The 14,159-nt window shown below is 36.6% G+C and overlaps 1 protein-coding gene across 1 annotated transcript in view; it reads right to left on the reverse strand.

Moving 5' to 3' along the window:
- The window catches only part of MAGI2 (membrane associated guanylate kinase, WW and PDZ domain containing 2), a 1,152,561-nt gene that overhangs the window by 784,501 nt on the left and 353,901 nt on the right, over positions 1 to 14,159 (reverse strand). The gene's annotated exons all lie outside the window — the stretch shown is intronic.

Raw genomic sequence — 14,159 nt, forward strand, 5'->3', positions numbered from 1 at the left:
TCAGGCACATTTGACCTAGTAGCTCAAAGGATATCACCAATGTCTTAGTTTCTCCCATTCTCTCTGTTACATGTTGGAAATGTCATCCTTGTGACATTTGGTAGCCTCCCTATCCCTGCCGTACTCGGCACCTCTAGGCTCTCCTGTCACCGATCTGAGCCTCACACCCCCACACCATCCAAGGAAAGGAAATGATTTCTTCTGGTAGAAGAGAGGGACGACGTTTTTCTATCTCAGAAAATCATATCCTTATGTGTCATTGGCGCTGATTGGATTACGTGCCCTAAAGTAGTTATTGTAACTACACAGTTGACAGGTAAACAGCGGTCGCTGGACTGCACAGCGATAGAGAGGCACAGTGTCATTTGCACACCTAAGCAGTTTACTTGGACCTACGCACAGAGGCATTGCCATTCTATCTGGTCATAATGGCAGCGGAACATTTTCAGTTTGCAAAAGCAACAAGATTAAGTGACTCCTGTGCCTTTTAAAACAAACAATACCTTCTAGTTTGGTGTTTAGAGTTAAGCTTTATCCCAATTGATAGGCTCAATTCTCTTCTCTAAATACTCTCATTAAAACAAAAACAAATTCTTTCTCAACCCACTTCGAGTTTTCCCTCTGGAAACAAATCTTTGATGTAATCTAAACTCTTCACTAGCCACATGAATTTTTTTAAAATCCTTACCTGAGGACATGCTTTTATTGATTTTTTAGAGAGACAAGAAAGGAGACAGACAGAGAGAGAGAGTGAAACATATATTGGTTGCCTCCCGCCACAACCAGGGATCGAATGCACCACGATGCTCCAACCAACTGAGCCACACTGGCCAGGGCTAGCCACATGAATTTTTAACAAATGATGGAGTGTCATTATAAAGCAATCAAATTTAAAATATAACATACTAGCAGCAAACCTGATATTCAGATGTCCAAAGATCTGGTATTCTTAATTGAAATCTTGCCTCTAATGGGAAAAGTGTGATATTTTTACCTTAACCTATGTCATATGACTTATGTTGTTTTACTCAGATGTAGTTGGAAGGAGCAGAAAATGATAGAGAGATCTCATAACCATCTCTACCACCTGCTCACTCGTGAATAATTTAAACCAGGCAAACTTTGCAAGGCCTATTTTTTTTTTCAACCAAGATACATGCCATGCTGCAATGCGCCAGAAATGTTATTTACTTTCCAAAATAAATAAATTCAACTCAAATTGGTAAAATTATAAAAACAATTTATGAATGCAATGTTTCTCTCATCTACAAAGTTTCTGGATAATTTATTGGCACTGATTAATAAAACCTGATCAGTGAAGCAATAGTCATTATTCAACTCATTTAACTAAATGGGCAAAGATATATGGCTGGAAAATTGCTACTTTGCAGTTAAAATATAAGTGAAGAACTATAGATATAAGATTTTTATTCTAATTATCGAATTAAATGCTTTTGTATTTTTGTCATGATGAAACTCTCTTTTAAGTTAAATATCTTGTCACAATCCTTAAACATTAAATGCAAAAGAGAAAAAATAATTTACTTGTGCAGGATCCATATGAAGGGGATGTGTTTTTAAGTCTTCAGTTCCCTAAAACATTTTAACATTTTATTATTATCTACTTAGAAACTGTAAATATATTTTGCTGTCTTCACCTGCTCACAGAATGTGTCTTCACCTGCTCATTCAAACTTTAGACGTTTACTATCATCTCACCTAGGGGTCAGTGATCTATGAGCTATGGGTTGGGTTGTCCACCTATTTTTTTAAAGTAAAGATTTTTAGAACACAGCCATGCAATCAGTTTACATTATCTCTGACTGCTTTCTTCCTACAGCGCCAGAAGTGAGTGAATTGAGTAGAGGTGACACAGACCATATGGCCCGCAAGCTTAAAATATTTACTATTATGCTCATTTGCAAAAGTTTGCAGACCTTTGATTTAATTCCCCTCTAACACCTTATACACATAAAGTGCTCCATTGGAATTACTTTCATTATGAACTTTTCTGACATTTCAATTTGAAAGAATAATATTGTCTCAGGGCAGTTTGCTTTTTATCTTAATATGCTAAAATAAATGCCCTCAAAAGATGAAAGAAAATAATATTTAGCATCATTTTTTTTTCTTTCAGATTGGTCTTTGTTTGTAAAAAGTTATCTGACCATTAGGAGATTCCATGTGCTAACAACGCTAACTGAGATTGCTGGAAGTGGCCCTGGCCTGGATGGAAAGTCAGCGAAGGAGAACCTGGCACTGGAAGTAACACACTACAAACTGATCCCTGTACTTGAGCCAACATTTCTTTACTGTTTTCAGGCAAACAATTTTAAATAACATTTGAACAGCCTGCCTTGATGCAAGATGTTGCATGTTTCATTCATTCTCCCATGTTTTTATGAAAAGGTATACACTGGTTGATGCAAGATGTTGCATGTTTCATTCATTCTCCCATGTTTTTATGAAAAGGTATACACTGGTTTATAAAGAAAGATAGAAGTGTAGGTGAAAGCACAATGGATTAGACCTTCGGAAACCTAATTTCTGGTCATGGATGTATCCATAATATTTAAATTATCAGGGTCTTATTTTTTAAAAAATAAAATGTGGTTTTCTAAGTCAGGTTTTGTTGTTGTTGTTGTGGCCCTGTGTTCCATGGAGATCATTATTTGATAGATAATTCAGAGGTTATAAGTCTGTGGAGAAGTTGGGGAAGAGGTAGCCTAGCCTCCGACGTCTTAATTTTGATTGTTTTATAACTATTGGTGTCTCATATCATGTTTTATTTAGGGGAAAAGTCCATTTCTAATGAAAGTTTGAAAATCACTGGTTATGTGATTTCAAACTCTCTTATTGTCCGACATTTTTATTTTGAATTAGTTCAAATGGTTCAAAGGAGTTAGCAAAATTATCTCTACTTAGCAAAATATTCATAAGCCACTAAAATACATAAATTATTAGAGGAAATCATAGCCAATCTTGTAAGTCATTTGGTCTAGCTTTCCTAATTTGTTTCTAATCTATCTAAAATTGGGGCAATGAGGCTTTTTTCTTTTAAGTATTTTTTTTCTGTACTATAAGTATATAATGTATTACCTATTCCTATTTTGGTAAATAGGAAAAAGATTTAAATATATAGACTACTATCTTAAAGATTTGAATTTGGGAGATTTTTCTTTACATTTTTTTCATAAGCATTTAAAACAATTTTAATTATACAGCACATATGCTTTTATATCATACTTTCAAAATCTTAATTTATATGATTTTCATGTTCTATATGACTATATCATCCCATACCATAATTTTAATGGTTGTGTTTTATTTTGTCAATCTACTATTTCATGGTTGTTTTGCTGAATAAATTGTTACCTCCTCTTTTATAGTGTAACAAAAAATTTTACACAAATAGTCTTTTTCATAGTTAATATTATTTACATTGAGATAGTTTTTCAAAAATGGAAACACTGGGTCCAAGAAGATGAATATATGGCCAAATTGCTTTCCACTGATGAGAAAACTATATGCCTAGGTGTGACAACTCATGAAGATGTCCCAACCGATTTTTAATATCTTCTGGACACCTTTGGTGTAATAGGGCTCAAGACATACTAAGAAGATATACAAGTAGTAGTTACAGGTTTGGAAGCAGAAATAAAACCAGTTTATTAGAAGTTATAATGACTTTACTTTCGAGTTTATAACAAAGGATTGTTTTTCAGGTTTTTTTAATATCCCCTTTTTACACCAGAATTTCATTCACTCTCTAAAATCTTCAGCATATCCCTTGATTCTGAGGCAATAGTTTGTTTTGTTATTAAGGAAAATAATTAAATAGATTGAGATACCCTTCATGATTAAAATAAGACAATAGAGTAGTAGCAAAAGAAGTCAGTTAAGTTGCCACTTTTCTATAGCAATTCTTTAGGTTGCTTTGAAATTGATATACTAAATAATCCTATATAATAAAAGGGTAATATGCAAATTGACCTTAATGGCGGAATGACCAGGAATGACAGATTGCTATAATGCGTACTGACTGCTAGGGGGCAGATGCTCAATGCAGGAGCTGCCCCCTGGTAGTCATTGCACTTCCACAGGGGGAGCGCTGCTCAGCCAGAAGCAAGCTCATGGCTGGCCAGCACAGTAGTGGTGGTGGGAGCCTCTCCCGCCTCCATGGCAGCATTAAGGATGTCTGACTAACGGCTTAGGCCTACAGGGAACAGGCCTAAGCCGTTAGTCAGACATCCCCTGAGGGGTCCTGGACTGCGACAGGGCACAGGCGAGGCTGAGGGGACCCTCCCCCCTGAGAGCACAAATTTTCATGCACCAGGCCTCTAGTGTATAATAATTTTGTATGTGTATGTTGCATTAATTATTTAAATATATTTGTATGAAAATAAGTACTTTTTATTAATGTAAATATAAGTAATTAATGTTATTAAAGCATATTTAGTATATATGGGGTGTCAAAAATATAAATAGCTGAATTCATATTTATTTCTTTTCATATTTAACCCATTGGAATGAATAATTTTTCAAAGTGTGTATACATTTTTGGGGACACTGTATAAATAATATATTACTCATACATGATACAATGTATAATATAATTAATTAAATACAATTAAACCACATGGGGTATGTTCATATGGCACTAGCATATTAGATACATTGATTTAAAAATTAAGTTAAAAAAGTAGATTATTTTTCCAAATTCTAGAAAAATTCAATAACTTCATGAAAATAGTTGATCACATTTTTTAAGGCAGTTAATTATATACTCTGCTAATTTTAGGTGAAGCAGGAGAAGGAATAATAACAGACTGTAGGAGAGAAGGTGGGCTATACTCAGGGTAAAATCAGTATAAATATCTGTCTGTCGATATATTATGTAGCATAAAGGTGGCTTTTTTATTTTTCATTTTTACTTAAGCTGTTCCTTGAGGAAATCAGATTACCTTATCTACAAACTCAGCATTTCACCTTTTTCAATTCACCAGATTATCAGAAGCCATCTCCTTCAGAGCAGTTGAAAACATCTTTTTAACTCTGACTGATAGAGATCAACTGTCATGTATTGAGTATGACTACATATGTAAAATATTTGTTTTTTGCTGTGATTCAACCTGACTGTTGCCATATAAGCAGCCTTACGCTTTGAAAAAAACTCTTTTCTCAATGATCTCTTGGGTGTACTTACCTTGAGATCATCTCCTTCAGGTCATGGCATTTTAATTCCACTGGGTCTTTGTGGAATTAATGAACAGCTTTTCAAGACAAACTCATTTTCACCACATTTTATGAGCGAAGAAACTGAAGTCTAGAGAACGGAAATGCTTGTCCAATCTCCAATATAAATTATACAAATTATAGGCCCCAAATTCCATCTACAGAGAATAATAAAGAAGGAAGTTTCCCCATATACCCCTGTAATTCCTTTACTGTCTTTCCTGCTATCTGTGCAACAGAGTAATGTAGGTAATCTGAATCTGTCAATATTGCACTTAGCAAATAGAAATAACTATAATAATGAAAATGTAAGACTTTTTTACATTTGTGTGATTTCACAAAGTAGCACTGTTCAGCTATTATTTGATACATACAGCTTCCTAGAAGCCTTACTACTATAAGAAACAATGTTAAATTCCTGAAGAAGGCATTTTATTAATCAACTATGAGATACTATATATAAAATCAGGAGCTACAAAACCAATTTATTTTCCTTTTCTGTTTATTTCACAATACCTTTCTCATTAAGAATTTTTCTTGTCTCTCTCTTTTTTTAATTATTATGATGTAATCCATTGAGATAGGTGGTATTTACAGTTTGTAATTTTTAAGAAACCAGGAAACCAAAAGGGTCATAAGCATATATTAATCATTTTTTAAAATTTAAGCTTAGATAATACTAGTATTTAGTCCCCATTTCTAGTTTAATATGTATTTAGTTCTATTCTCTATGCATTTTAAGGAATATATATATATATATATATATATACATATATATTCTTTTGATTTCAGAGAGGAAGGGATTGAGAAAGAGAGAGAGAGAGGGAGAAAGAGAGAGAGAAACAATGTTGAGAGAGAATCATTGATTGACTGCCTCCTGCACACTCACCACCAAGGATCAGGCCCACAACCTGGGTATCAAACCTTGACATCCTGGGTCATATCCTTGCTCCACCACTGAGCCACACTAGCCAGGCTGTATGCATTTTAAAAGCAAAAAATCTTACCCTGAAAATTCGCTTATTCAGGAATCCCTATCATTTTGCAGCACAGTTCCCTTTTAATATGTTAGATGATTTAGAAGAAAATGATTGATTTGAAATTACTACCCATCTTCTGCAAAACAACAACAAAAACATCACTACATTTCAAAAATCACAGTAATCCTATATAATATATCCTACGTAATAAAAGCCTAATATGCAAATTGTCCGCTCGACTGGGAGTTCGACCACTCACTATGACATGTGCTGACCATCAGAAGACAGTGCGGAACATGGTGGGCATCAGTGATCCGGTGCTGGCAGCAGGCAGCAGTGTGGAGGCACTGCCGGCCCTGATGGGCCCAGACCGAGAGCGGGACCACGGCGAGATGATGGAGCAGGTGAGCAGGTGGCGCCTGGCCAAGGCAGGTGCAAGCGGGCCTGATTGCCCTGCTGATCTCCCGGCAGACGGCGACCAGCGTTCCATTACAGAGAAAGGGCAAATAGCAATATTAAAATATTTCTTCTAATTATTTTCCTTTCAATGTGCACGAATCCATGCACTGGGCCACTAGTGATAATAACAGTCAACAATAATAGCGTTTATTGGGTGCTGGACATTTTGCATATATAAATCTTCAAAGCAAACTCCTCTTATGGATCACATCAGCATCCTCACTTTACAAATAAGAAAACTGAGGCATGAATGTATTGTATTCTGCCCAACTGCATGCCATGGAAGTGGAAGTACCAGGACTCAGAACCATGCAGGCTGGCATCATTCCTCAAAACAGTTCACGGGGGAGAACCAAGATGGCGGCATAGGTTAACGCGGGAGTTTGCTGCCTCGAACAACCACTTCAAAAATACAAATAAAAGACGGAATGGACATCACCCAGAACCACAGGAACGCTGGCTGAGTGGAAGTCCTACAACTAGGAGGAAAGAGAAACGCATACGGACACTCAGAGGAGGCGCAGTGCTGAAGTCAAATACTAAGGTGCGGAGTGCATGCAGAGCGGGCTGGCGGCGGAGGGCGCGGTTGGCTTTTTCAATCGGGAGGGAGTCGCAGACTCTGAGCTCCAGATACAGGCGAGTCTTTAGGGACCCTGACTCAAACGGGAGAAGCGGGACTGTCTGGCTTCGGTCCGAGCGAGTGCAGCTTTCTCTCCGAGGTTTGCAGTGGTTGCTGGGACTCAGAGAGGAAGAGCCCCTGGGGACAGGACTGAGAGCAGCCATAACTGCTCGCTCCAGCCCACCCTGTTGATCCTGTGCGACCTGCCCCGCCCAAGCCCTGCACAGAGGCATTTGCCGGATAGCCTCAGGCAAAGGCTAGATTAGCACCTCCCTAGAGGACAGAAGTTCTCTCACTGCAGACACAGCTGATTCTCACAGCCAGTTGGCCTGGAGGTCAAATCCCCACCAGTATTACCTACAACAATCTAGGCTTAACTACAACAAGACTGCGCATAAAGACCACTAGAGGTTGCACCAAGAAAGCATAAAAAATGTGGAGACAAAGAAACAGGACGCAGATGTCAGAAATGGAAGATATAGAGCTCAAAACCACACTTTTAAGGTCTTTCAATAATTTTCTAAAAATTGCCAATAAATGTAGTGAGATCCTCAAGAAATCTAATGAGACCCTCGATGTTGTGATAAAGAACCAACTAGAAATTAAGCATACGCTGACTGAAATAAAGAATATTATACAGACTCCCAACAGCAGACCAGAGGAATGCAAGAATCAAGTCAAAGAATTGAAATGTGAAGAAGCAAAAAACACCCAACCGGAAAAGCAAAATGAAAAAAGAATCCGAAAATACGAAGATAGTGTAAGGAGCCTCTGGGACAGCTTCAAGCATATCAACATCAGAATTATAGGGGTGCCAGAAGAAGAGAGAGAGCAAGATATTGAAAACCTATTTGAAGAAATAATGACAGAAAACTTCCCCCACCTGGTGAAAGAAATAGACTTACAAGTCCAGGAAGCGCAGAGAACCCCAAACAAAAGGAATCCAAAGAGGACCACACCAAGACACATCATAATTAAAATGCCAAGAGCAAAAGACAAAGAGAGAATCTTAAAAGCAGCAAGAGAAAGACAGTCAGTTACCTACAAGGGAGTACCCATACGACTGTCAGCTGATTTCTCAACAGAAACTTTGCAGGCCAGAAGGGAGTGGCAAGAAATATTCAAAGTGATGAATGCCAAGAACCTACAACCAAGATTACTTTATCCAGCAAAGCTATCATTCAGAACTGAAGGCCAGATAAAGAGCTTCACAGATAAGGAAAAGCTAAAGGAGTTCATCACCACCAAACCAGTATTATATGAAATGCTGAAAGGTATCCTTTAAGAAGAGGAAGAGGAATAAAAAGGTAAAGATACAAATTATGAACAACAAATATGCATCTATCAACAAGTGAATCTAAGAATCAAGTGAATAAATAATCTGATGAACAGAATGAACTGGTGATTATAATAGAATCAGGGATATAGAAAGGGAATGGACTGACTATTCTTTCGGGGGAAAGGAGTGTGGGAGATGCGGGAAGAGACTGGACAAAAATCGTGCACCTATGGATGAGGACAGTGGGTGGGGAGTGAGGGCGGAGGGTGGGGCGGGAACTGGGTGGAGGGGAGTTATGTGGGGAAAAAAGAGGAACAAATGTAATAATCTGAAAAATAAAGATTTAATAAAAAATAAATAAAAAATAAAAATAAATGTAAAAATATCCTCAGGTGAGGATTAAAAAAAAAAAATAGTTCACATTCTACTGATTCCTTCAACAAGTTATTTGGTCATGATTTCATCCTCTTACAAATTCTTCAGTTGATGTTTGTCTTTTGTAACCTGATATTGCATGTTTTAAAATAGTTTCATAGATGATTAACTCCTGGTAAGAATACTGACCTATAGAAATATTAGGTTTATGTATTTCATAGAGTGTTTACAACAGCAGTCCTCAAACTACGGCCCGTGGGCCACATGCAAATATAAATATTATATTTGTTCCCGTTTTGTTTTTTTACTTCAAAATAAGATATGTGCAGTTTACATAGGAATTTGTTCATAGTTTTTTTTTAAACTATAGTCCGGCCCTCCAATGGTCTGAGGGACAGTGAACTGGCCCCCTGTTTAAAAAGTTTGAGGACCCCTGGTTTACAATGTGACCAATACTTTGCTAAGCAACTTAGTCATATTATTTCATTTTATCCTTACTACAACACCCTGAAGTATAATCCCACCACATTTTATAAATATTTGTTGAGGTTTCAGCAACTTGCCTATGTCTTACTTTGCTTAATAAATATCTCATTTATTATGATTGTAACATGTCAGGATTATAGAGTCATTCACAATATTTCAAATTGAAGAGACTTGAGTCTACCTACTCTGAATCTTTTGTTTCATACATAAGCCTTTGAAATTAATGTGTATATGATTATTGACCAGAATAGATAAAATATAGCTTAGTTATCATGGAAACTACATTTCCCCCCTATTTTCATGCTATAAATTTTCCTTACATAGATAAAGGAAAAAAGATTAAAGAAGTAATTTCATAAATTTGGCACTCATATTTTATTTGCAACCCTAACTGGAAAAACATCTGTATTTTTATTTGCTAAACTTGGCAATCCTACTTTAGGGTTATAGAGTGGATATAGTAAAGCTCAATGACTAGAATGTAACTCTGAAGCCAAACTATCTGGAGTCAAGTGCTGACTTGGCTATTAACTGTGTGACTTTGAGCAAACAATTTACTCTTCCTGGGCCTCAGGCACTCACCTGTAAAATGGGAGATTTTCTGAGGATAAATGAGAAAATACATGGTAAGCACTTAGAACATACATTATTATGCTCTGAGTAAAGCTACTCAGGAGAAACTACTATGTGAAAAGTTAACTGGTTTGTGAGTGCCTAACTTTTGTATTTCTACTTATAGAACATTTCTTCTTTAGTATGGCTGTGCAGATTTTATATGTATGTGCTTAAGAAGTAGAAATATATTCATTGTACTTTTTAAAGAACCATATAAATATTAAGTATCATTTTATTGAGTTCTGCAAATGTTTGCCTTGCCTATATCACCTAAAAATTAAGAGATGAAATGGCCACAAATCTCTCATAATCAAGTGTACCCCTTGATCTGCTCATACTTAATTGAATATTTTAGCATTAAGATGATATTTTAAAATCCATATTTCTAAATAGCATATAATCTTCAGTCTGTGAGCAGGAATTTAAAAGAGCAATCAGAATTAAATGTATCTAATTGCTGATTAAAAATGCATGAATTCCTATTACCTGTTAAAATATACTTCCTAAATAAATAACAAACAAAAAACCCCATTCCCTTTCATGAAAGTTTTTCTTCTCTACCATAGAACAATAAAGTACATTCTTGACAATATTTTCTTAAATATGCATAGTGATCACATCATATTTATAAGGGCTTTAGTTTCACCCAACTGGCATGGCTCAGTGGTTGAGTATTGACCTATAAACCAGGAGGTCACAGTTTGATTCCCTGTCAGGGCATATGCCCAGGTTGTGGGCTGGATTCCTCAGTGCGGAGGGTTCAGGAGGCAGTGAATTAATGATTCTCTCACATCATTGATATTTCTCTCTATCTCCCTCTCACTTCATCTTTAGTTTGGTTGTTTCTTAAATATTAATGTATTTTGAGAAAAATATGGCACCTTCTTGTATATTCTAATTGTGAGAGTATAATAATAGATATAGCATACACATCATAAATAACTTCCTATAAGCTTGTTCTTCTTACTAATTAAAATAATGTTCTTAATTTCTGAGGGAGGACTTTAAAAAATAGTGATTAAAGAATTAAGGTAGATTTCATAGTAATTACTCTCCCAATGATGAATAGATAAAATATAAATTATATAACAAATAATCCAAGCAATATTCAGTAATTTGAAGTACACAGATAACTGTAATTGATTACATCTACAGATTTTTGCATACAAAAATATTAAATATCTTATGTCTAGTGTTTTTCCAATAGACGTATATCTATAGCAATCAGCAAATATATACAGTATTTGGTAATCTTTCCAATCAGTTAACTTAATAAAAATTCTCTCTCTGATGTTTTTCGGAGTATAGGCATGTGCTTACTTTGAAAGATACTTAATACTAAAATCAATTGACGTACAGAACAGGTGACTCTGCTCTATCTAGTTGTGTGTGTGTGTGTGTGTGTGTGTGTGTGTGCGTGCGTGTGTGTGTAAGGTTTTCCCTTTAAACAATGAACATTACCTCTAATGTTTCAGGCATAAAACCTGATATACTGAAATGGTCATTGCTCTCTTTATAATTCTAATTAGACAAGGGGCTGCCAGATGTTCTGATTATCATAAAGCCTCCCCAGGATATGATATTCTCTGAAGTGTTCTGCTTCTATAACAGTGCTAACACCTATCCTGTGCAAAAGCACAATTCCCACTCACTGTTCAAAGCATACCACTAGTTTTCTTCATGATTCTAATTTCATTTTCAGAGAGGCAGTGCACAGTTCTCTTTGTCCTTCTAGGTATAATCATTGTTCTACTGAATTTCTTTTCCCCTTTATTGGGTGTTGCTCCTTCTGTATTTACAAGTTGTGTGCCTATTTTTTTTTTAAACAAATGATGAACAAATATCACAGAGAAATCTTTTTACAATGTCATTAGGTAGACTGATGGAAAAGTGGATTGATGGATAGCATTTCCAGTCTCAGTGCAAAGACCCCAAGCTTACACCTTAAGTTGCAATCACATATTTTTCTAAGATGGATCCTAAGACTTTGCTGTTAGATATATATTTTTATTAGCTGTTCCAGTGAACAAAAACTATGATAGGAGTGAATTTTCTTAACAGGATAAGCTTTTACTCCTCTCTTTTTCTATCCCAATTGTTTTTCTTTTCTTTTTCCCTATAAATGAGGACTTAAGAGTAAAGCATCAAAAAAAAACAAAAAAAACAAAACAAAACAAAACAAAAACAAAAAACAAAAAATGGATGTAACAAGAAGAGATACCCAAGTTCCTGAGAATAGAACAAATATCTTTGTTGTATACTTATAGCTTGAAATCAAAGATTATAAGGCACTTCCCAATTTCACCCCATTACAATAATCACATCATCTCTGGCCACTACTCACTTCTCTGAATCAGCTCTATTTCTTCTCTTCTTTTAGATTCCCAAACTGTACATTCAAAGTATGTTGCTGCACCTGGCATGCAGTAACCACAATGCCAATGTAGCAAAGTCATGCTATGCACATCAAGTCCTAAACAGAATCTTCCCTTTCAATTTGGGAAGTATCCTATCTTTTTCAAAGAATAAAATTATTTTTGAAATCCCCTTAATTCTTAATAGGTTCATTCTAAGGACAATGAGAATGTATTTTAATATATGATCTAGAAAAAAAACACACCTATTGAATCTTTTGTTCTACTTTGAAGTAGGAGGGTTTAAATAAAGAAACTTTTTATTTGAGGGTAATTTAAAACTACACTGAGAAGGGATAGTTGGAATAATTTTTCTCTAGTGTAGGTGATTTTTAACTCGAATGTCTTACTTTTTGAATTTTATACTCCAAAAGATCTACACTTATCCAAAAGAACAATGTATAATATCATTCATAAGCCTGTACTGTCAAAACAAATTCAATCCAATCCCAGTTAGTAAAGCAAAGAAATTTATTATTTTAGTTCCATTTACTTTAAATATTGTGCAACAGTTAAAATTCTTATGTTTCTTAAAATGATCACTTTTCTCCATTGAAGTAGTCATTTCTGAATTTGCTAATTTAAATATCAACTAATTTTTAGCACCTTAAAATATAGATTGTCTTTTGAGAACTTAGAAATTTATTGTAATCTCAGTCCTCTCTTTATTTATGGAACGAGAAATATACTTTACTCATATATATCTAATTCCTATTAATCAGTCATAAGGCTTTTATTATTGAGCATATCTGTACCTAACAGTACCCTCGACACTGTGTCAGCTTAAATAAAAAAAAATAAATTAGAATATTGCCCATTACTTCAAAGCACTTGTAATCCTATCTAATAATAGACAAACATGGTAATGAACCATACCTCCACTACGCTTCCCATTGGCTAATCAGCAGGATATACAAATTAACTGCCAACCAAGATGGTGGCTGGCAGCAAGGCAGCTGAAGCGAACATGAGGCTTGCTTGCTCCAGTGATGGAGGAAGCCAAGGTTCCCTGCCTGCCGCGGCCCAGCTCTGAGCTCTGGATGCAACAATGTTGCAATTATAGAAGCTAAACAAACCCCAGATACCTGCTTTCAGCCAGCCGTGGCCTCAGAGCTGGAGCTGCAACAAAGTTTCAATTACAGAAGGTAAATAAATCCCAGAATAAAAGAAAAAAAAGAGAGACTGGGAGCTTCAGTTGCAGGCTTGGCCTGCCTGAAAACAGCCCTCAGCCCCTCGTCCAGGCTGGCCAGGCACCCAAGCAGGACCCCCACCCTGATCCGGGACACCCTTCAGGGCAAACCAGCCAGCCCCCACCCATGCACCAGGCCTCTATCCTATATAGTAAAAAGGTAATATGCAAAACTGACCCTAACAGCAGAAGGACTGGGAATGACTGGTCACTATGACACACACTGACCACCAGGGGGCAGACGCTCAATGCAGGAGCTGCCCTCTGGTGGTCAGGGCGCTCTCACATGGGAGGAGCTCTGCTCAGCCACAAGCCAGGCTCAAGGCTACCAGTACAGCGGTGGTGGTGGGAGCCTCTCCTGCCTCCTCAGCAGCGCTAAGGATGTCCAACTTCAGCTTAGGCCTGTTCCCTGCTGGCAAGTGGACATTCCCCGATGGCTGCTGGGCTGCCAGAGGTATGTCTGATTGCCAGCTTAGGCCCAATCCTCTGGGGAGCAGGCCTCAGCCAG

Source organism: Myotis myotis, unplaced genomic scaffold (assembly GCF_014108235.1).
Source record: "Myotis myotis isolate mMyoMyo1 unplaced genomic scaffold, mMyoMyo1.p scaffold_m19_p_11, whole genome shotgun sequence".
Taxonomy (NCBI): Eukaryota; Metazoa; Chordata; class Mammalia; order Chiroptera; family Vespertilionidae; genus Myotis; species Myotis myotis.